Below are 25000 nucleotides of genomic sequence, written 5' to 3' on the forward strand. Positions count from 1 at the left end.
AAAAGAGAACAAAGAGCGACATAAACAAAGAGAGAGAGAGAGAGAGAGAGAGAGAGAGAGAGAGAGAGAGAGAGAGAGAGAGAGAGAGAGAGAGAGAGAGATTATTATGAAGAAGAAAATGGAATAACATGGAGGTGAAGTTAGTTTGTTTTCTTGTTGTTTTCTTTTTCTTTTATCTGAACTCTTGTGAAAAGCCGGAGGAAGTTGCTCTTATCTCTCTCTCTATCTATCTATCCCTCTATCTAATTATATCACACTAAGAAAAGATGGCGGTTGTGAAGGCTAAGTAGTGGAGTGGGTGAAGAGGAACACACGGAAACTTGGAAATGCGTCCAACATAAATCCGACTTGAAACGAGTCTGTCCGCTCTAGACATTGTAATCTTTTCTTGGGGCACCTCACTGACCTATGGAGCTCTGTGCACACACTCTGGAACGTTCACCTTACTCCATTCCATTTCTGCTGCATTGCCCTAGTAGTCAGTGGGCCGTTATTTCCAGTTCTCAAGTTAGTTTGAAGTCCTGAAGACCTGTTTATGTATTTGAAGACCTGCATCAAATACCAACATTATCTTCTCTTTTCCGCCGGCAAGAGGTTGCGTCGCTAGAGTTGTTCCTGTTTCTGATGTGTCCTGAAAGATGATGTAAAATAAGTGCCTCTCGGCTTTGCTATGTCTAGTAATTCGATGTCCTTCTTGTGACTATGTGACCAGAACCGCACTACGTACTCTAGATGTGGTCTCACCAATGAGTCCTACAATGATAACATTATTTCCAGCGTCTTAAAGTCACCGTCTCGCAATAAACTCGGGCATGTTTTAGCTTTTTTTTTTCTACTTGCATTCCTACAATGCTCCGAGTTTCTCAGCTGACAGTGACCCTGAGATTTGAATCTGCGTCTACGACCTGAATAGGTTTCCAAAGCTTGAAGCATGAATGGTCGCTGTTGTTGAACCCAAAATTCATGCCTTTGCACTTTTCCGGATTTAAGGACATTTGTCACTTCTCAGACCTTTCAAGAATCTAGTCAAGGTATTTTAGAATGATTTAACAATCGGCCATTGTGACGGTCTTTCTTTCCTCCCACATTTTCTCATCATTTTCTCATCATGGAAGACTTAAGTCCTCTTCCTAAACCGTTAGTGTACAAAGTAAAGATAATTGGCCACTGACTCACTATAAATCATTATTAAGGAATAAATCGTGTGATGCCGAAGGCTTCTGAAAATCTATATGTAGCATCGATAACTAATCTTCCCTGTCACTGATGTCAAACTTGTAGGCCTGTCCCTTACAGACGTGCTCTTGTCCTTTTTCCTCTTAATATGTGTCTCATTCGCCTTTCAGTCCTCAGGGTCTTTGTTCCGTTATGAAGACAAAATTAATATGCTGCTAAATGAATGAAGCATTTTTTGCTTAAAATATTTTACCAAGCCCGGGGACAGGTTGTCAGGCCCTGTTGACTTATCGTTGTCGACTTTGTCCAGATAATATACGAAGAGAAGGGGGAGGAGGAGGAGGAGGAGGAGGAGGAGAAAGAAAAGAAAATTATATGCCTCATAGCATAATATATATTTCCACGTCCTCCTCGTCCTCATCCTCGTCTTCGTCCTCCTCCTTCACCGCCTCCTTTCTTAATGAAGGCAGGTAAGGGTAAAGGGAAAGGTGACTGATTAAGGACAGGTAAGAGAGAGAGAGAAGAGAGCGAGAGAGAGAGAGAGAGAGAGAGAGAGAGAGAGCGAGAGAGAGAGAGAGAGAGAGAGAGAGAGAGAGAGAGAGAGAGAGAGAGAGAGAGAGAGAGAGAGAGAGAGAGAGAGAGAGAGAGAGAGAGAGAGATGCATTAGTACGTAGATCCTTTTCAGTGGAAACCAAATCAGGAAAGGGGAGGAGGAGGAGGAGGAGGAGGAGGAGGAGGAGGAGGAGGAGGAGATATGGAAGACAGGCATAAAGAGAGAGAGAGAGAGAGAGAGAGAGAGAGAGGTGGGTACTGTGGTGGGTGTGATTCTCTCTCTCTCTCTCTCAGTAGAATTGGTTGTAGTAAAAAAAAAAGTGAGTGAGAAAAAAAGTAAATGAAGAAAAGAAGATTGGAAAGCGCCAGAGGAGGAGGAGGAGGAGGAGGAGGAGGAGGAGGAGGAGGAGGAGGCGGAGGAGGAGGAGGATTACTTACACGATTGCATTTGACAAATAAACAAACAAACAAATTTATGCACCGAACAAAATTCTATCGCCTGTTAATTGTTATTGCTTTACCGGTCTCTCTCTCTCTCTCTCTCTCTCTCTCTCTCTCTCTCTCTCATCATTGATTCTCGTATACACACACACACACACACACACACACACACACACACACACACACACACACACACACACACACACACACACACACACACACACACACACACACACACGAGGCATCTGGGGAAAAGAAATGGGAACAGAGAGAGAGAGAGAGAGAGAGAGAGAGAGAGAGAGAGAGAGAGAGAGAGAGAGAGAGAGAGAGAGAGAGAGAGAGAGAGAGAGAGAGAGAGAGAGAGAGAACTAACGAAATATATAGAAGAAAGGAGAAGGAGGAGAATTCACAGGGAAAAGAAGGGAGAGAATGGAGGAATGGAAGAAAAGAAGGGAGAGAAATGGGAGACAAAGAAGGAAATAAAGAAACAAAGAAGAAAATGCTGGAACTGAAGGAAAAGAAAAGAAGAAAAAAAGGAGAAAAAGATAATAAAATGGAAGTAGATTGAAGAAGGAGTAAGTGAAGAAGGGAGGAGAGAGAGAGAGAGAGAGAGAGAGAGAGAGAGAGAGAGAGAGAGAGAGAGAGAGAGAGAGAGAGGGCAGTAAAGAAAGAGGAAGAAGGGAGTGGATTCAAAATAAAATTAAAGAAGGGAGGAAAAGGAAAAGGGAAGAGGAAATGTATAAGTATTTTTTTGAAGATATTAACATGAAGGAAAGTATTATCTCCCCGTTGAATTTTTCTCTATATATTTTTTCTCCAAACTTTATCTCCCTTTTAAGCCTTTTTTTCTCTCCCAAACTGTTTTTCTCTCCTTATCAAACTTCTTTCTCTTAATTTCAAGCCGCTTTCTCTCCCTGCAAACCGTTTTACTCTCCCTCCAAACCGTTTTTCTCTCCCACCAAACCGTTTTTCTCTCCCTCCAAACCGTTTTTCTCTCCCTCCAAACCGTTTTTCTCCCTCCAAACCGTTTTTCTCTCCATTTCAAGCCGTTTTCTCTATCTCCATTCTGTTTTTCTCTCCCTTCAAATCGTTTTTCTCTCCCTTTTAAACCGTTTTTCTCTCCCTTTCAAACCGTTTTTCTCTCCCTTCAATCTCTCTCTCCCTTCAAATTGTCCTGTCCAATTGTATTTTCTCTCTCTCACCTGCTGTCCACTTAACTGTTTAATTGCATGACTTTTAATTTCTTTACACGTGAAACTTTGCCATTTTACCTCGTGTGTGTGTGTGTGTGTGTGTGTGTGTGTGTGTGTGTGTGTGTGTGTGTGTGTGTGTGTGTGTGTTCGTGTTCGTTCGTTAAGGCTCGCTCACCTGCCGGGAAGCTAATTAGACTCACCTGAGGAAAGCACGAGAGATAAAAGGAAACAGGTAAAGGAAAATCAATAGAGAGGAAGAAAAAGAATAAAAGAAAATAAGAAAAGGGAAAAAAGGAAATGAGAAAATGATGAGAGATGTAAAGAGTAAAGGAAAAAGAACAAAAGGAAAATCGAAAAGGAGGAAAAAGGGAGAAAGAAAATCAGAAAAAATTAAAAAGAAAATGAGAACATGATAAGATATAAAAAAAAGAGAAACTGGAATATAAAAAAAGGAAATTAATACATGCAAACAACACCAACGAAGATAAATCATAAAGAGGGAAATAAGAGAACGATTTGACGAATAAGGAGTAAGAGAAATAGAAAGAAAAGAACATAAACAAACAAAAAATTAGAGAAAGATACTATAGAAGAGAAAGAATTTAGAGAACGAATGACGATAGAAATAAAGACTTAGAGGAATAAAAAGAAAACTAATAAAATGTAGAAAAGAAAGGGAAATCAATAAAAAAGAAAATAAGAGAACGATGAAGTAAGGGAAAAAAGATAATAGAGAAACTTTGATAACCTTTAAATCAGAGAGTTAAGAGGAGGAAGAGGAGGAGGAGGAGGAGGATCGAGGAAGAAGAAGAAGAAGAAGAAGAAAAAGAATAAAAATACAGAGATAAAGAAAATATTAAGGCGAAGATGAACGCAGGAAGATAAAAATAATGAAAGAAGAAGAAGAAGAAGAAGGAGAAGAAGAAGAAGAAGAAGAAGAAGAAGAGTAAAAAGAAAAAGAGAAAGAGAAAGAAAAAGAAGAAAAGAAGAAAAGAAGAAAAAAAAGAAGAAACAAACCAAATGATAACGAAAATGATGATGAGAAAGAAAAAGAAGAAAAAAAGAACAAAAGAAGAACAAAAGAAGAACAAGAAGCAGGAGAGGCCAAAGGAATCTCCAAAAACTCTCACAATATTCCGTCCCAATGCACGAGAAAAACAATGTTCGCAATCTGGCAACATCTTCGGCCGGGTCCTTCCCTGAGGCGGGGGTTCGCAGTTTGGGGTCACGATGCTCCAGGGGTCGCGGGGGGTGGGGGAGGGGGGCAAGGGGGGAATGGAAGCGAGGGGGGGAGAGGCCAGGGGTATCGAAGCTCTTTATCATTGGTCTAAGTAAGCCATGAATCCAAATAATTGAAATGTATAATGCGCATAAGTATCTTGGTAATATTGTAGGAGTGTTTTTAAAGAGCGTTGGATTACCTTCTTTTTTTTTTTCGTCTTTTTCTTCTTCTTATTATTATTATTATTTTTCCACTTCTACTTATTCTACTGGTACTACTTCTTCTTTAACTACTGCTTCTTCTAATACTTCTGCTTTTGTTTCTCCTTCTTTTCCTTCTTCTTTTCTTTTCCGTCTTCTTTTCTTCTTTTTCTTTCTTCTTCTTCTTCTTCTTCTTCTTCTTCTTCTTCTTCTTCTTCTCGCTTTATTGCTAACTTTTTTCCCCCTAACCGAAATAACAGAAACGAATAATGTGGATATCGTATTGTCGTATCGTATCGTATCTCATAAATATCGTACTAACATTTGTAGGAGTATTTGTAGAAAGCGATGAGTTATTGTTTTATCATGATCCCCCTAAACGAAATAACAGAAATTAATAATGTGCATAAAATGGAAGTAATATTTTAAGATTATTTATGGACAGCGATGAATTATGGCTTTATTGACATGTATAATTTTCGTAATTTAAACAAGAGGAATATAGAATGTGCATAAAATTGTAATAGTGTAGGAGCATTTGTAGAAGCGATGATATATGTTTGTTTATTAATTTTCTTCCCGGTACCAAAATCCCGTGTGTGTGTGTGTGTGTGTGTGTGTGTGTGTGTGTGTGTGTGTGTGTGTGTTTACGCCTACACGTAAAGCGCCGGTAGGCTTGCTTGAGGGGCCAGGATGGTGTTCGGCCCCAGCCCGTCATGGCGCAGGCAAGTGTTTATAGTGGCGCCATCTTCTCTTGGCTCATGCTGCCCCCCGGAATTCGTTTTTGATTCACTTGGACGGTTTCCTCTTGAGTCCGGATTGATGAGTGGTCTTCAGGACAGCATGTGGGTAGTTTTAAGCCACTCGGCGGTGACTGAAAAATCCGAGGTGGTAGCGTGGTGAATGTGGGCCCAGCACGCCACCACTCAGCCACCGCCGTGTGTGAATATCGTAGTAACATTCGTAAAGAACTCTGAATTATTGTTCTGTTGTATACTCCTTTTCCACTAACCAAAATAACAGAATAATATAATGTTCATCAATACCGTAGTAACATTAAAGTATTTGCAGAAAAAGACGAATTTCTGTTTTGTTTTCACCGTTTCTTCCCTTTCCCTTCGCATAAAAAAGGCCGTAAGACTGAGGCGGGTGTCGGCAGCGGGGCGTGTGAGTCCGGAGTGTGTGTGTCGGGTTTCGTGGAAGGCGGCTCGGGCACGTTGGGGATGGGCCGCTTTGTTTGGGTTGCGTTATGAGACCTTTTGCTCCCCTTAAACGATTTTTTTCTCACCTTTCGAACTATTTCTCTTCCTCCAAACAATTCTTTCTTTCTCTCGCCTTTCAAACTATTTCTCTTCCTGCAAACAATTCTTTTTTCTCTCCTTTCAAACTATTTCTCTTCCTGCAAACAATTCTTTTTTTTTTCTCTCCTTTCAAACTATTTCTCTTCCTCCAAACAATTCTTTTTTTTTCTCTCCTTTCAAACTATTTCTCTTCCTGCAAACAATTCCTATTTCTCGCCTTTCAAACTATTTCTCTTCCTGCAAACAATTCCTATTTCTCTCCTTTCAAACTATTTCTCTTCCTGCAAACAATTCTTTTTTTTTCTCTCCTTTCAAACTATTTCTCTTCCTCCAAACAATTCCTATTTCTCGCCTTTCAAACTATTTCTCTTCCTGCAAACAATTATTTTTTCTCTCCTTTCAAACTATTTCTCTTCCTGCAAACAATTCTTTTTTTTCTCTCCTTTCAAACTATTTCTCTTCCTCCAAACAATTCTTTTTTCTCTCCTTTCAAACTATTTCTCTTCCTGCAAACAATTTTTTTTATCGCCTTTCAAACTATTTCTCTTCCTGCAAACAATTCTTTTTTCTCTCCTTTCAAACTATTTCTCTTCCTGCAAACAATTCTTTTTTCTCTCCTTTCAAACTATTTCTCTTCCTGCAAACAATTCTTTTTTCTCGCCTTTCAAACTATTTCTCTTCCTGCAAACAATTCTTTTTTCTCTCCTTTCAAACTATTTCTCTTCCTGCAAACAATTCCTATTTCTCGCCTTTCAAACTATTTCTCTTCCTGCAAACAATTCTTTTTTCTCGCCTTTCAAACTATTTTTCTTCCTCTAAACATTTTTTTTCACTTGTTATTTTCTCCAATCGGTTTTTCCTTCTCTTCACTTTTTTCTCCGTAATCTTTTCTTTTTCCTTCGGTTGTTTTCTCCAAGCTTTTCTCTTTTCTTCATTTGTTTTTTTATATAATCTTTTCTCTTTTTCTTTTATTCTTTTTTCCTCTATAAGCTTTTCCGGCCTTATATGGCATAGGGGATACAGAATACGATATTTTCACTTATTTTCCCTTTTTTTCATTTTCTTCGGTTGTTTTCTCTATTTTTTTCTCTCAAGCCACAGAGGATGTCGAATGTAGTATTTCCATGTTTTCATATTTCTCTCAAACCTTTTTTTTTTATTATTCTCCTTCAATTATTCTCTCGACAAAGATTTTTATCGCCCTTTTTTAATGCAATATTTTCACATGTTTTCTCATTTTTTCCTTTTCCGTCTTTTCCTAATGTAGTATTTTCACGTTTTCATATTTCTCTCAAACCTTTTTTTTAGTATTCTCCTTCATTTATTTTCTCTACAAAGATTTTTCTCTCTTTTTTTTTTTAATGCAATATTTTCACATTTTTTCTTTTTTTTTTCTTCCTTTTCCGTGTTTTCCTTCCAAAGCTTTCCTCTCCTTTAAGCCGCCGAGGATACATAATACAATATTTTCACATGTTTTCTCAGTTTTCTTTTCCTTTTCCGTATTTTCCTTCCAAAGCTTTCCTCTCTTTAGGCCGCCGAGGATACATAATACAATATATTCACATTTTTACGTGTTTTTATCGTAATCTTTCTATTCCCTCAATTGTCTTCTCTATAAAGCATTTCTCTCCCTTACAGCCACGGGGTAAAAAAGTGCAAGATTTTCACATTCTTTTGTATTTTGTATATCAATTTGTTATATTCTTTTCCTTCAAGTTTCTCTGTATCAGGACACCTCTCCTCCCGAAATTGACCTCTCTTTCGGCCACTCCTCTTGACTTTTTGTAGGAGCAGTGAGTAGCGTTTTTTTTTGTTTTTCATTGTTGTTTGTTTCTTTTTATTTGCCCTTGAACTGTTTCCTCTGCTGTAAAATCAAAAAGCGTTGTTTTCTGCCCATAAGCCACAGGAAGTAAAATATGTAGTAAAAGTTCAATTATCCTGGCAGCAACACGTTCAGCGATTGGTAATTTCCGGAAAGCTCTCCCCGTGGTGCTTTCACAGGAATCACTTGTTTTTATACAGTAAAGGAAACAGCTCAAGGGCGAAAACAAAGCAGGAAACAAAGAAACCTCGCTAGGCACGTGCAAGCAACAATTAAAAAAACAGCTATGCTTGAACAATAAAAAATCACGAGGCACTTCTAAAATTACAAGCAACAACTACCAGATACCCACTTACGATTGCGTAACAACTGATCACCAGCACTAACTACAAGAACACAAGCAACAGGTAAACTTATCCTTGACGGCTCCTATAAGAGATAATGGAACAGAATGGCTAGAAGAGAGGGGGAGTTCCTTAAGCAGAGGTAGAAGAACAAGGAAAAGGGGGTCAATTTCGGTAGGAGGGGAGAAAGAAGAGAATGGGCATAAGAGTGTGAAAGAACAGACAAAGCAGGGTCAGTATCGTAAGGGGAGGTGAAGGAACGGATTAGAAGGTCAATTTCTGAAGGAGAGGTGAAGGAACAGAAGAAAGAAAGGTCAGTATCGTAAGGTCAATTAGAAGGTCAATTTCTGAAGGAGAGGTGAAAGAACAGAAGAAAGAAAGGTCACTATCGTAAGGGGAGGTGAAAGACTGGATTAGAGGGTCAATTTTTGAAGAAGAAGTGAAGGAACAGAAGAAAGGAAGGTCAGTATCGTAAGAGGAGGTGAAAGAACGGGTTAGAAGGTGTATTTCTGACGGAGAGGTGAAAGAACAGAAGAAGGGAAGGTTAGTATCGGAAGGAGAAGTAAAGGAACAGAAGAAGGGAAGGTCAAGTTCGAAAGGGGAAAGACAACAGAACTGGCAGAAGAGACACTCAATTTCGGAACGAGAGGAGAAACAACAGAAGAAGGTCAATTTGGAAAGGGAAAGTGAAAGAAAAGAATGGGAAGGAGAGCATCAATTTCGTAAGGAGAGTTGAAAAAGCGTAGACCCCATTGAGCGAGTATCGTGAGCGACCGTCAAAGGGAAGAGACGATGGTGTGAGTATTGTTTTTGAAAAGGTGCTCGTCAATTAGTCAGTGTGTGAGAGAGAGAGCGAGTGTCATGCCTCAGCGAACGTGCAAAGGTTGGCTATATTCTAATAACAAAGAATCAGGACTGGACTGGAGCGGATCACTTCATGCGTGCTGGTGACGTGATCGTATATAATTAAAGCTCAATCCCTGGAGCTCTCTTTTGCACGCATGATATTTTAATTAATCTGAGTGCCAATATTTTGCAAGCTGATTTGTTTTTCCTTTATTTCCCTGACTGTCAGAACACGTTTATACTGATTTGTCTTTCTTTTACTTTATTCCTTTTTTCTTTTGCACGTGTGATATTTTAATTAACCTGAGTGCCAATATTTTGCAAGCTGATTTGTTTTTCCTTTATTTCCCTGACTGTCAGAACACGTTTATACTGATTTGTCTTTCTTTTACTTTATTCCTTTTTTCTTTTGCACGCATGATATTTTAATTAACCTGAGTGCCAATATTTTGCAAGCTGATTTGTTTTTCCTTTATTTCCCTGACTGTCAGAACACGGTTATACGGACTGTTTTTCTTTTACTTTATTCCTTTTTTCTTTTGCACGTGTGATATTTGAATTAATCTGAGTGCCAATATTTTGCAAGCTGATTTATTTTTTCCTTTATTTTCCTGACTGTCAGAACACGTTTATTCTGATTTGTTTTTCTTTTACTTTACTCCTTTTTTCTTTTGCACGTGTGATGTTTTAATTAACCTGAGTGCCAATATTTTGCAAGCTGATTTGTTTTTCCTTTATTTCCCTGACTCTCAGAACACGGTTATACGGATTGTTTTTCTTTTACTTTATTCCTTTTTTCTTTTGCACGTGTGATGTTTTAATTAATCTGAGTGCCAATATTTTGCAAGCTGATTTGTTTTTCCTTTATTTCCCTGACTGTCAGAACACGGTTATACGGATTGTTTTTCTTTTACTTTATTCCTTTTTTCTTTTGCACGTGTGATGTTTTAGTTAACCTGAGTGCCAATATTTTGCAAGCTGATTTGTTTTTCCTTTATTTCCCTGACTGTCAGAACACGGTTATACGGATTGTTTTTCTTTTACTTTATTCCTTTTTTCTTTTGCACGTGTGATGTTTTAATTAATCTGAGTGCCAATATTTTGCAAGCTGATTTGTTTTTCCTTTATCTCCCTGACTCTCAGAACACGTTTATACTGATTTGTCTTTCTTTTACTTTATTCCTTTTTTCTTTTGCACGTGTGATATTTAAATTAATCTGAGTGCCAATATTTTTCACGCTGATTTGTTTTTTCTTTATTTCCCTGACTGTCAGAACACGGTTATACGGATTGTTTTTCTTTTACTTTATTCCTTTTTTCTTTTGCACGTGTGATATTTGAATTAACCTGAGTGCCAATATTTTTCACGCTGATTTATTTTTTCCTTTATTTCCCTGACTCTCAGAACACGTTTATACTGATTTGTTTTTCTTTTACTTTATTCCTTTTTTCTTTTGCACGTGTGATGTTTGAATTAATCTGAGTGCCAATATTTTTCACGCTGATCCGTTTTTTCATTTATTTCCTTGACTCTCAGGAAACCGTTTATACTGATTGTCTTTCTTTTACTGTATTCCCTTTTTCGTTCATTCGTTCGTGTGTCAGAGTTAGTCTTCGTACTCATAATGTTTGTACGGTTCCTGGTCCACCTATTGCACTGCGCTAGATCGGAAGAAAAATAATAGAAATAATAATAAGAACGGTATTGATAAGAGTATTAGCTTTACTACTATTAGAATACTGATTTGATCGTAATAATAATAATAAGAATATAAATAAAAACAAGGATAATAGGAATACTAGACGAAGGAGGATCGAAGAGGAGAAGGAGGAGGAGGAGGGGAAGAGAGAGAAGGTGGATAATAAAAGAGGAAAAGGAGATGAAAGAATAGGGAACGGAAAAAGAAAAGAGAAGCTGAAGGGATTTAGAATTACAGAATAGCACCCTAGAAATTATAAATGAGTTCTCGAGAGACAGGAAACAAGGTGGGGAGATTAAATTACAGCATTCGTCGAAGCAGGAAGGAGCAGACTTAAAACTAGACCGAGGTTATGAAGGACACTGGGAAAGGCATTTATCCTGTAGTGAACTCGTGATGGCTAGCGATGATGATAATGAGGAGGAGGAGCAGGAGCAGGAGGAGGAGGAAGAAGATTTATATGTAGTTCCCCAAGACACTATGCAACTTTAAGCCTCGTAAGGATGGCAGCGTGGTGGAAAAATATATGTTCAGAGGAAATCGTAAGAAAAATGAGATGGGAAAGGTGTAAGAGGATGAGCAGGTGTGTGATAACTTAATGAAGGGGTGTGATAAGATAGCAATATATAAGGGAAAAAGTACAGGTGAAAAAAGAGATTTGTGGAATAGTTTAGAGGGTTGATGAAGGGAGAATGAATGAATAAGCTGATAAACAATACATAGATAAGAATGTAAAAATTTGAGATATGAGAAATAAGAGAAAGAAGAAAAGACATAAATGGAAGAATCGGAGGAAGAGGAAGAGAAGGAAAAGGAGTTGAAGATGAAGATAAAAACTCGGAAGATGAAGAAGAAGAAGAAGAAGAAGAAGAAGGAGATAAGAATAAAAATAAGAGATATGAGAAAGAAGAGAAAGAAGAAAAGACAAAAATGGAAGAATCGGAAGAAGAGGAAAAGAAGGAAAAGGGGTTGAAGATGGAAGAAAAGAAGTCGGAAGTAGAAGAAGAAGAAGAAGAAGAAGATAAATAAGAGTAACAAGAAAAGACAAAAATGGAAGAATTGGAGGAAGAGGAAAAGAAGGAAAAAGAGTTGAAGATGAAAGATAAGAAGTCGGAAGAAGAAGAAGAAAAAGAAGAAGAAGAAGGAGGAGGAGATAAGAATAAAAATAAGAGGAGGAGAAATAAGAGTAACAAGAAAAGACAAAATTAAAGAATCGGAGGAAGAGGAAGAGAAGGAAAAGGAGTTGGAGATGGAAGATAAGAAGTCGGAAGAAGAAGAAGAAGAAGAAGAAGAAGAAGAAGAAGAAGAAGAAGAAGAAACGATAACAAAAATGGAGAAATAGGAATAAAAATAAAAATATCCTGTGTTAAAAATATGAAAAGAAACTGTGAACCAAATAGAAAAAACAACCTGAGAAGTGATTACAAATACATATAGAGATAAAGAGAGAAAGAAAGAAAGAAGGATAAAAGACAAACAAAAAGAAAATAAGAGAAAGACGAAAACAAATGAGCATAAGAAAAGGGAAAAAAAATACGATGAAAAAAAGAATAGCAGAATAATAATAATAATAATAATAATAATAATAATAGTAATAATAGTAATATCTACAACAACGTTTACATCATCTCTTTTCTCGTAATAGGGGAAAGTTTTTTTCGACCAATCTCTTCTCTTGTAGACTTAGGATTTTCTTTTTAGCAATCATTATTCCTCCTAATATTTTCCCTGTCCTTTTTATATCATAAGAGGATGAGGATGACTGGAAGGCGGAAAAGGAGGAGGAGGAGGAAGAAGAGTAGGAGAAAAAATAGAAAGTAGGAAATATAGAAAAGGAAATTATATTGAGGACGAAAGAACAAAGGGAGAAAACTACAAAAAAATAATATGAATAGTTATTTTATTATAGAGATCATTTATATATAATGATAAGAAGAACAACAGAGAAAGGAACAGAATTACAAGACGATAAAGTAATTAAAGATAATGAACAAGAAGTGAGAAAGACAAGTTAAGAACAAACTTAAATTAGAAATAAAGAAGAAACAAAAGAAAGGAAGAAAAAGAGAGAGAGAGAGAGAGAGAGAGAGAGAGAGAGAGAGAGAGAGAGAGAGAGAGAGAGAGAGAGAGAGAGAGAGAGACGGACAGACAGATAGATTGTGTGTGTGTGTTTGAGGAGAATAAAGAGTCTCGTCCTAATAGAAAAGTTTACCCATTCAACAGAAGATGGGTAATGAGCCCTTTGGAGGGACAACCTTTTTAAATCCCTCTCTGTCCCTCTGGATCCATTCGTGCAATTAGATGAGACGTAGGAGGATCAAGGAGGAGGATCGAAGAGGAGAAGGAGGAGGAGGAGGAGGAGGGGAAGAGAGAGAAGGTGGATGACAAAATAGAAGAAACGAAAAAAAGGAGATAAAAGGAGGCCGTGGAGAGGAATAAAGATGGAAAGATGAAGGAAGGAAGGAGTCGAAGAAGATAAGAAGTCGGAGGAGGAAGAAGAGCAAGAGGAAGAAGAAGAAATGATAACAAAAGAGTAAAATTGGAGAAAGATGAAGTAGACAAAAAGGAAGTAGTGAAGGAAGAGGAGGAGAAGGAAAAGTTGAACAATGAAGTAGAAGTTAAGAAGCTGGAGGAAGAGGAAGAAGAAGAAGAAGAAGAAGAAGAAGAAGAAGAAGAAGAAACGATAAAAAAGGGCAAAATAGGAGAAAAATGAAGTAGACAAAAAGGAAGTAGTGAAGGAAGAGGAGGAGAAGGAAAAGTTGAACAAGGAAGTAAAAGTTAAGAAGCTGGAGGAAGAGGAAGAAGAAGAAGAAGAGGAAGAAAAAGCAACAACAAAGAGGAAGAAGAAGAAGAGAAGACAGAAAATGAGAAAGAGGATGAGACGGACACAGACAGACAGACAAAGAGTACGCCAAATCTACAACAAAGGAGGAGAAGTATGGTAGACAGACAGACAGACAGACAGATAGACAGACAGAGAAAGAGTGAACCTTACCTACAACAAAAGACTGACACGGAGACTTTTAACTGAACAAAAGTCGAGTGTAGTATTTTTTCCAGCGTTCCTCAAAGTCATAATTAATAGACAAACAGACTCCCAGTGGCGGCTTAACATGTTCTACCTTTTTAATTCTCTGAATGTGTATAGAACCTGCTAATGGGGTCTCTCTCTCTCTCTCTCTCTCTCTTCTTCTTTTTCTTCTTTTTCTCTTTCTTTTTCTCTTTTCATCTTCTTCTTCTTCTTTTTCTTTTTAATCATCTCCATCTCCATCTTCATTATCTTCATCATCTTCTCCGTCTTCTTCTTCTTCATCTTCATCTACATCTTCCAACCTCTTATCCTACTCCATTCCCTTCTTCAACTACATCTACCAACTCCATTCCCACCCATAACTTCAGCCCTTTCACTTATATATCCCCTTCAGTTTATTCAATCAATGCGTTACCACTGAACAGATAACCTCAACGAACTCTCGCAATGACCAGCAGTTGAGCCAGCTGCACGTTCTAATCATTGCAGATGTTCTACCGTCATAAACGCAATGCAAAGGTTAATATGCTCCGCCAGGTGTGTTAAATAGTATATATCACGATGTTCATATGTGTTGCAAAAAGGAGGAGGAGAAAACGGAGATTAAAGAAAATGGAAAACATGAGAAAAACAGGGAAGAGATGGAGGACTGTCTGCAAAGGAAAAAAGGAAAAAAAGAGAGATGTGACAGGAAAAAAAGAGTGAAAGAAGGAAGTAGAATAAGGGAGAGGAAAGAGGGAAAGGAGAAAATGAACACAAATTATGAGGAATACGAGGGAGAAAGATGAAAAAGAGGAAAAAGATAGTAAGGAGGAGGGAAAGAAAGACAGACTGAATAAAAGAGGAAGAGGTGGGAGGAAAAAATATGTAGAGAAAGAGGAAGAAGAGGAGCAAGAGAAAAAAGAGTAAAGAGGAAAAAAAACAAAAAGAAAGATAGAAAAATGAAATGATTACGAAGGAAAAGAAAAGAAGGAACAGGTGGGAAAGATAATAAATGGAAGTAGAAAGAAGAGAAACAGGAGCAAGGAGAGGAAAAGAGGAAAAGGAGTAGTAAAAAGAAGAAGAGGAAAAGGAGATTGAAATTGAAGGCAAGAAGATCATGAAGGAAAAGAAAAGATAAAAACAAAAAGGAAATAGAAAGAAGAGAAACGGGAGCAAGGGAAGAAAAAAAAGGAAAAGAAGAAAAAAATAAAAAGGAAAAAGTAAGATAGGAAAAGAAAAGAAGAAAAATGAGGAACAGCAAGGGATAAATTATGGAGGAGAAGAACATAAGAACGGAAGGAGTCTGCAAGAAGCCGGTTGGGGGAGGAGGAGGAGGAACAGAGTAAAGATGAGAAAGAAAATAAAGATGAATGAGAAGATAAGATAAGAGGAGATAATCAGTAGAAGACGAAGAAAGAAGGATGCTGAAAAGACGAAGCAAAGAAAACGATAAAACGAGAAGATAAAAGGAGGAGGAGGAGGAGGAGAAGGATAAGAAACAGAATAATTATGAAAAAGGAGAAAACATAAGCAGCAGAAAACGGAGAAAGAAGGATGCTGAAAAGATGAAACGAAAGAAAACAAGGAAAACGAGAAGACAAAAAAGGAAAATGAGATAATATACAAAGGACTGAAAAAAAAAGGTTTGGAACGAAAGCAGGGAAATAAAAGAAAGGCGGTAAAACGAAGAGGAGGAGAATATAGTAGAAGAAGTATATGGCATAGAAGGGGGAAAAGAAGCAAGAAATAATAAAAGAAAGAAAGGAAATAAGGGAGAGAATAGAGTAAATGCGAGAGAGAGAGAGAGAGAGAGAGAGAGAGAGAGAGAGAGAGAGAGAGAGAGAGAGAGAGAGAGAGAGAGAGAGAGAGAGAGAGAGAGAGAGAGAGAGAGAGAGAGAAGGGTGGGGAAGATGCTGAAATGAGAGGGAGAAAAGAAAGAAGAGGAGGAGGAGGAGGAGGAGGAGGAGGTTAAGGAGAAATAAATAATGCAGGAAAAGAAAAAAAAAGAGAAAAAATGCTGAAAAGAAGGCAGCCGGAGAAAGAACGAACAGGAGGAAGGGGAGAGAGAGGATAACGAGGAACTGATGTAGAAAAAGAGTAAAAAATAAGGTTGAAAAAAAAGGGAAGAAAATGAAAAAAACAAGGAAAACAGAAAAATACGTTTGAAGGAGGAAACAACAACAAAAATGAAGATAAGAGAAGAAAAGAAGTTAAATAAAAGGAGATAATATATAGATTAGATAAAATGAGAGAAAGAATGCTAAAAAAATGGAGATAGAAGGATAAAACAAACAGAGAATGAATTAGAGAAAAAATGCTTTTGAAAGAGGAAACATAGAAAGCGAGATAAGAGAAGAAATGAAGATGAAGAAAATGAGATAAAGTAAAAAGAAGATGAGAGAAAGAATATTGAAAAGATGGAGATAGGAAGGACAAAGAAGGGAAGAGAAGATGAAAGAGAAGGTAAGGAGGAGGAGGAGGAGGAGGAGGAGGAGGAGGAGGAGGAGGAGAGTAAGGTGGTTATCGGAGAAATAGGATGACAGGAAGAAAGAAGAGAAGAGGGATGAAAGAGAGAATGGAGAAAAAGAAGAAAAAAGATGAAAGAAAGATGATGTAAAAAAATGAGAGAAAAAAATATTAAAAAGAGGTGGAAAGCGAAAAAAAGTAGATGGAAAGAAAAGAAAAAAAAGAAAACCAAAAGAAAAAAATTGTGTTGAAAAAAAAAAGTTAGATGACAAAGGAAAGAAGAGAAAGAAAAATGAAAAGAATGGGAAAACTTGACCAAAAAGAAAAAAATGGACAAATATACGGAAAGGAAAAAGGAGAAAAAGAAAGGAGGAAAAGGAGAGACAGGGAAAAGAGGCTGAATCGAAAAAAAATAGGAAACATGGAAACATGGAAATGCAGGCAACAGAAAGCCTATTGGCTCATTACGAGGTCGCCCGCTTGGGTGATTTAATCTGCTCGACCGCCACTTGGGGCTTGGTGAGCAGATGAAAGCACCTCGATATTGAGGAGCAGATGGAAGCCCCTCGTTATTCAGTTTACTCCTGACGCAGCGAAATGACGGTCGATTCTATATTTGAAGGAGTTGATGGTATTCGCATTTACTACTTCTGAGGGAAGATTGTTCCAGTGGCGGATGACCTGGTTTGAAAAGAAACTCCTTCCAATGTCTGTGTTACATCGACTCGACTGAGGTAAGTAAACCGTTATTTCTAGTTCTTGAGTTGGTTTGCAGTTCAAAGAATTTGGAGTAATCGACGTTATTGAACTTTTTAGATACTTGAAGACTTGAATCATATCCCTCGTAGGCGTCTTTCTCCAATGTAAAGAGATTGAGTCGCTTGAGTCGTTCCTCGTACGGTTGAGCCCTGAAGGTTGGAATCATCTTTGTGGCGCGTCGTTGAATCCTTTCCAGTAAAGCAATGTCCTTTCTGTAATTGGAGACCAGAACTGCACTGCATACTGAGGTGCGTCTTACCCATGGAATTATACAAGGATAGCATCACGTCTGGTGTTTTACACTGAAGTTCCTCGCTATGAACCCGAGCATAATGTTGGCCTTGTTGTATGCTTTTTACAGTGATTCGCGTGTTTCAGGTCACTGCTGATAGTGACCTGAGGTCCTTTTCCTCCTGCATCATTGCAGAGGCCTCCCATTCATGATGTATGTGTGGTTACTATTTTGGGACCCAATGTGCATGACTTTTGCATTTGTCAACATTAAAAGACATTTGCCATTTTCCGACCATTCGATAATGTGATTGAGGTCTTTCTGAATGATTTCGCAGTCGGTTTTGTGAGGGCATCTCCACCCACCTTGGTGTCATCTGCAAATTTCGATATTGTGGATTTCAGTCCTGATTCTAGGTCATTGATATATATGATAAAGAGGATGGGTCCCAGCACTGACCCTTGAGGCACTCCACTAGTGACTGTAGCCAATCGGAAGGCTGTCCGTTGAGTAGTACTCGTTGTTTTTCGTCGGTGAGCCAATCTTCATCCACGCGATCAGATTGGCCTGATGCCCGCCGAGTGCAGTTTTAAGGAGTCGCTCGTGGGTACCTTGTCGAAGGCTTTCTGAGTCCAGGTATAACATCACTGGGGATGTGGGCATCCCAGTTCTTATATATACCTTTGGAAGAAGTCTAATAAATTCGTTAGGCAGAGCGCTTGTTTCTGGAAGCCATGCTGGGTGTCGGAGATCATATTATTGTTTTCTAGAAACTTAACAAGTTTATCTCTAATAATCTTTTCGAGTATTTTTCCTGCCACTGATGTCAAACTTATGGGCCTGTAGTTTAATGCAACGCTTTTGTCTCCTTTTTTGAAAATCGGTGTTACGTTCGCCATCTTCCAGTCTTCTTCCGGGACCTGTTTAGTTGAACTGACCGGGTTGAATATGGTGAGTGGTTGAAGAATTTGTTGTTTAAGCTCTTTAATAACCGCGGGACAAACTGTCGGGTCCTGTTGACTTGTTCGTGTCGAGTTTGTCCAAGTACTTTTTACTTCTGGTCGCATATTGAGTCAATTTCCAGTGGCGTGATCTCACTGGCGGGGCAGGGCCTCGGGAATGGTTTCGATATCCTCGACTGTGAATACGGATGCAAAATTACTGTTGAGGATTCCGGCCATCTGTTTACTGTCCTGAGTTACAGATCCAGTCTCGTCTGTCAGGGGACCAATATTGATTTTACTTTTTTCGATCTTATGTACGTGAAGAATTTCTTGAGTTAGTTTTGATTTCGCGCGCTATTTGCTTTTCATAGTTGCGTTTGCTACCCGAATAAGGCTGCGACAAGCTCTGAGGCTGTTGTGGTACTGTGCTGGCTTCGGCCGTAGCATCTCTCTTCATCAAATTATAATTCCTTTTTTAGTTTACTGCCTTTTATTTCTCTGGTCATCCACGGTGGATCTACGGCCCCATTTACTCGCCTGGATTTCGTAGGCACTGTAGCCTCTCTACTTGCAACAGCTATCTTTGAAGACGTTCCACGCGTTGTCGATTGTATTGTCGGTGATGCCAAGTTGGTCCCAGGTCGTAGGGGAAGCAGTGCACGGGCTGTTGAAATTTCCTTTTTTGTAGTCTGGTATCACTGATGGATTATCTACGAGTTTGTGACATATGTTGATATTAAACGGATTAAGTGGTGATCGCAATTAAGTTTCTCACCAACTGTACAGTCGCGAATGAGGTCGGGGTCGCTTACTAATACCAGATCCAGCAGATTGTTTTCTTGTTGGTTGAGTTACAACTTGAGTGAGGAACGAATCCTCCACCATTTCTAAAAGCCTGTTACCTCTTGATCTCCAGTCATCAGTCCCCAGTCAATGTTAGGGCAATTAAAGTCCCCAATTATAATTGTTTCCTTGCTTTGTGTTAGAGAGTGAATCTTCGTAGAGTGGGTGTCATCGGCTGCCTGTTGTTTCGAGGCCTGTATACGGTTGCAAGTGTAGTTTTTGTTATTTGCGGTTATTTCCACATAGACAGAATCGTATTTCTCTGCGTCCTGTTTGTCTATTTTTATGGCAGGGAGTGTACTTTTACGTAGCAAACTACTCCTCCTCCTTTCTTGTGCTTTCGACTTTGTGGAAGCTGTTCCAGGAATGACATTTCGGATTCTAGATGGGTAGAGTTGGCCCAAGTCTCAGATGGCTACCACATCTGGTTTCTCTGTTGCAACATACGCCCCAATTTCGTCCTTTTTGGGTATTAAACTACGTGCATTTGTGTACATGATAGAAATGTACGTGACGAGTTGTACCAGTTCGCTTTGTCGGAGGCGTGGTTAGTTACACAGTTTTGTGAGTCGCACTGACGCTACGGGTTGGTTGATCACGCCCTTTGCCCGTCCTCGCCCGCCGTTTTTGAAAGGCTTTTCGAAAAGCTTTTCACTGCCTCGTCCAGAAGCCTCCGAAACGCGCCGATCCAACCTCATTCAGATGTAGTCCATCGTTCCAAAACAAGTCTGGCGCCTGGCGAAGTGGTGCCAGGCGTTTGTAAACGCCACGCCTTCGTCGTCACAAATTTCCTTCAGACTAGTATTGATGTTGCTCGCTTTGCTGTTGAAGCTGCGCAAGCGCTGATTCTGGGTAGAATTCCAGAGCAATGACGTGAGGGGACTTGGTCTTGTAACGCTGAATGACCTGACGGTATTTTGTAGGGCCTGAGTTTGAGAGACTGAACGTCATTTGTCCCCGCGAATCAAATAAACTGTGTCTTCCTTCATGAGTTCCGGTGACAAGAAAGCCTATTGGCTCATTACGAGGTCGTTTGCTTGGGTGATTTAATCTGCTCGACCGCCACTTGGGGCTTGGTGAGCAGATGAAAGCACTTCGATATTGAGGCAGATGGAAGCCCCTCGTTATTCAGTTTACTCCTGACGCAGCGAAATGACGGTCGATTCTATATTTGAAGGAGTTGATGGTATTCGCATTTACTACTTCTGAGGAAGATTGTTCCAGTGGCGGATGACTCGGTTTGAAAAGAACTCCTTCAATGTCTGTGTTACATCGACTCGACTGAATGGGTAAACCGTTATTTCTAGTTCTTGAGTTGGTTTGCAGTTCAAAGAATTTGGAGTAATCGACGTTATTGAACTTTTAGATACTTGAAGACTTGAATCATATCCCTCGTAAGCGCGGCCTCTTCTCAATGTAAAGAGATTGAGTCGCTTGAGTCGTTCCTCGTACGGTTGAGCCCTGAAGGTTGGAATCATCTTTGTGGCGCGTCGTTGAATCTTTCAGTAAAGCAATGTCCTTTCTGTAATTGAGACCAGAACTGCACTGCACTCGAGGTGCGGTCTTACCATGGAATTATACAAGGATAGCATCACGTCTGGTGTTTACACTCGAAGTTCTCGCTATGAACCCGAGCATAATGTTGGCCTTGTTGTATGCTTTTTACAGTGATTCGCGTGTTTCAGGTCACTGCTGATGGTGACTCCAGGTCCTTTTCCTCCTGCATCGCTTGCAGAGGCCTCCCATGATGTATGTGTGGTTACTATTTTGGGACCCAATGTGCATGACTTTGCATTTGTCAACATTAAAGACATTTGCCATTTTCCGACCATTCGATAATGTGATTGAGGTCTTTCTGAATGATTTCGCAGTCGGTCTTTGTGAGGCATCTCCACCACCTTGGTGTCATCTGCAAATTCGATATTGTGGATTTCAGTCCTGATTCTAGGTCATTGATATATATGATAAAGAGGATGGGTCCCAGCACTGACCCTTGAGGCACTCCAGGTGACTGGTAGCCAATCGGAAGGCTGTCCGTTGAGTAGTACTCGTTGTTTTCTGTCGGTGAGCCAATCTCTTATCCACGCGATCAGATTGGCTCCGATGCCCGCCGAGTGCAGTTTCTTAAGGAGTCGCTCGTGCGGTACCTTGTCGAAAACTTAGGCTTCTGAAAGTCCAGGTATAGAACATCACTGGGGATGTGGGCATCCCAGTTCTTATATATACCTTGGAAGAAGTCTAATAAATTCGTTAGGCAGGAGCGCTTGTTTCTGAAGCCATGCTGGGTGTCGGAGATTATATTATTGTTTTCTAGAAACTTAACAAGTTTATCTCTAATAATCTTTTCAGTATTTTTTCCTGCCACTGATGTCAAACTTATGGGCCTGTAGTTTAATGCAACGCTTTTGTCTCCTTTTTGAAAATCGGTGTTACGTTCGCCATCTTCCAGTCTTCCGGGACCTTGTTTAGTTGAACTGACCGGTTGAATATGGTAGTGAGTGGTTGAAGAATTTGTGTTTAAGCTCTTTTAATAACCGCAGGGACAAACTGTCGGGTCCCGTTGACTTGTTCGTGTCGAGTTTGTCCAAGTACTTTTACTTCTTGGTCGCATATTGAGTCAATTTCCAGCGGCGTGATCTCACCGGCAGGGCAGGCTCTCGGGAATGGTTTCGATCTCCTCGACTGTGAATACGGATGCAAAGTTACTGTTGAGGATTCTGGCCATCTGTTTACTGTCCTGAGTTACAGATCCAGTCACATCTGTCAGGGGACCAATATTGGATTCTACTTTCTTTTTCGATCTGATGTATGTGAATAATTTCTTGGAGTTAGTTTTGATTTCGCGCGCTATTTGCTTTTCATAGTTGCGTTTGCTACTCGAATAAGGCTGCGACAAGCTCTGAGGCTGTTGTGGTACTGTGTGCTGGCTTCGGCCGTAGCATTCTCTTTCATCAAATTATAATTCCTTTTTTTAGGTTTACTGCCCTTTTATTTCTCTGGTCATCCACGGTGGATCTACGGCATTTACTCGCCTGGATTTCGTAGGCACTGTAGCCTTCTCTACTTGCAACAACTTATCTTTGAAGACGTTCCACGCGTTGTCGATTGTATTGTCGGTGATGCCAGTTGGTCCCAGGTCGTAGGGAAGCAGTGCACGGGCTAAGTTGAAATTTCCTTTTTGTAGTCTGGTATCACTGATGGATTATCTACGAGTTTGTGACATATGTTGATATTAAAACGGATTAAGTGGTGATCGCACCCATTAAGTTTCTCACCAACTGTACAGTCGCGAATGAGGTCAGTCGCTTACTAATACCAGATCCAGCAGATTGTTTTCTTGTTGGTTGAGTTACAACTTGAGTGAGGAACGAATCCTCCACCATTTCTAAAGCCTGTTACCCTCTTGATCTCCAGTCATCAGTCCCCAGTCAATGTTAGGGCAATTAAAGTCCCCAATTATAATTGCTTCCTTGCTTTGTGTTAGAGAGTGAATCTCTTCGTAGAGGCAGTGTCATCGGCTGCCTGTTGTTTCGGAGGCCTGTATACGGTTGCAAGTGTTAGTTTCTTGTTATTGCGGTTATTTCCATAGACAGAATCGTATTTCTCTGCGTCCTGTTTGTCTATTTTATGGCAGGGAGTGTACTTTTTACGTAGCAAACTACTCCTCCTTTCTTGTGCTTTCGACTTTTGTGGAAGCTTTTCGTGCCAGGGAATGACATTTCGGATTCTAGATGGGTAGAGTTGGCCCAAGTCTCTGTGATGGCTACCATCTGGTTTCTCTGTTGCAATATACGCCCTAATTTCGTCCTTTTGGGTATTAAACTACGTGCATTTGTGTACATGATAGAAATGTGGCCGTGACGAGTTGTACCAGTTCGCTTGTCGGAGGCGTGGTTAGTTACAGTTTCTTGTGAGTCGCACTGACGCTACGGGTTGGTTGATCAAGGCTGCCTTGCCCGTCCTCGCCCGCCGTTTTTTGAAAGGCTTTTCGAAAAGCTTTTCACTGCCTCGTCCAGCCTCCCGAAACGCGCCGATCAACCTCATTCAGATGTAGTCCATCGTTCCAAAACAAGTCTGGGCGCTCAAGGAAGTGGTGCCAGGCGTTTGTAAACGCCACGCCTTCGTCGTCACAAATTTCCTTCAGACTAGTATTGATGTTGCTCGCTTTGCTGTTGAAGCCGGCGTAAGCGCTGATTCTGGGTAGAATTCCAGAGACAATGACGTGAGGGGACTTGGTCTTGTAACGCCGAATGACCTGACGGTATTTTGATAGTAGGGCCTGAGTTTGAGTAGACTGAACGTCATTTGTCCCCGCGTGAATCAAATAAACTGTGTCTTCCTTCGCGAGTTCCGTGACAGCATCGACAGCTGAAGTAATGTCGTCCAGTTTGGCTCCCGGAATACAATAACGCCTCCGCGTCTCTGTGGAAGGAAGTAAAGGGAGAACGAAGAGGGAAAGAAGAAAAGAACAGAAATTATGAGAAATACGAAGGAAAAAGAAAGATGAGAAAGAGGAAGAGGGCAGTAAGGAGGAGGGAAAAAGGTGGAAGGAGAAAATATGCAGAGGAGAAGGAAAAGGAGAAGATGGAGGTAGAGAAAAGAGAGTGATGAAAGAAGAACAGAAAGAGAAAGAGAGGAGATGGAAGGATGAAAAAAATGAAAAGAAAGATGGAAGAAGGAAAGGAAAAATGGGGAACAGACGAGAAGGATAGATAATAAAAAATAATGGAAGTTGAAAGAGGGTGAAGAAGTGAATGAAAAAAAAGAGAGGAGATGGAAGGATGAAAAAAATGAAAAGAAAGATGGAAGAAAGAAAGAAAAATTGGGGAACAGACGAAGAGGAGAGATAATGAAAAATAATGAAAGTTGAAAGAGGGTGAAGAAGTGAATGAAAAAAGAGAGGAAGAGGAAGAGAGGGAGGAGATGGAAGTATAAGAAAACTAGAGGAAAATGAAGAAAAAGTAAAGAAGGAGAACGAAGAGAGAGGAGGAAGAGAGGGAGGAGATTGAAATATAAGTAGACCAGAGATGAAGAAAAAGTGAAGAATGAGAACGAAGAGAGAGGAAGAAGAGAGGAAGAAGAAAAAAGAGGAAAGAATGAGAGCAAAGAAAGAGGAGGAAAATACGGAGGAGACTAAAATATAAGTAGACTAGATGAAGAAAAGGTGAAAAATGAGAACTAAGAGAGAGGAAGATGGAAAAAGAAAAAAAAACAATGAGAAAGGTGGAAGGAAGGAGGAAAGGGATACAGATACATGAAGTGAACGGGAATTGATTGTAACTTTTTTTTCATATCAAACTCATCTGTAATTCACGATCAAAGTTATTAATGAAAATACAATTGCTTCACTAGTTTTTGTTTCCATATTTATTATTTTCTGCTGATATATAAATTGTTTGTACGTATTGTTATATTTTTTTTTATTGTGTATTGCTTTGTATCGTATATTTATTTCGTAAGTTCATATGTATGGTATTTTGATTTTTTTTAACACATATCAACTGTCAGCCCCAAAATATTGACTTTCATTACTTTTTTTTCAACCCTTTTTGACCCCAAGCTGCATGAATACCTACTTTAATATTTTTTTCCCATTGTCTCCTTTCCTCTCCTACTCCTTTTCCTTCCATTTTTTTATCTCCTTCCTGCCCTTTCAACTTTTTATTCTTTTCAACCTTTTCCTCTTTTCTTCTATAATCTCCATTCTCTTTCTCTTCATCGTTCCTCTTCCTCTACTACTTTAATTTTTTTCCCATTGTCTCCTTTCCTCTCTTGCTCCTTTTCCTTCCATTTTTTTATCTCCTTCCTGCCCTTTCAACTTTTTATTCTTTTCAACCTCTTCCTCTTTTCTTCTATAATCTCCATTCTCTTTATCTTCATCGTTCCTCTTCCTCTACTACTTTAATTTTTTTCCCATTGTCTCCTTTCCTCTCCTACTCCTTTTCC

General features: G+C 39.4%; 1 protein-coding gene across 11 annotated transcripts in view; it reads right to left on the reverse strand.

Annotated features, from left to right (window-relative positions):
* LOC126985834 (uncharacterized) overlaps positions 1-25000 on the reverse strand; it is a 45576-nt gene that overhangs the window by 5839 nt on the left and 14737 nt on the right. The window lies entirely within an intron of this gene.

Source organism: Eriocheir sinensis, chromosome 60, assembly GCF_024679095.1.
Source record: "Eriocheir sinensis breed Jianghai 21 chromosome 60, ASM2467909v1, whole genome shotgun sequence".
NCBI lineage: Eukaryota > Metazoa > Arthropoda > Malacostraca > Decapoda > Varunidae > Eriocheir > Eriocheir sinensis.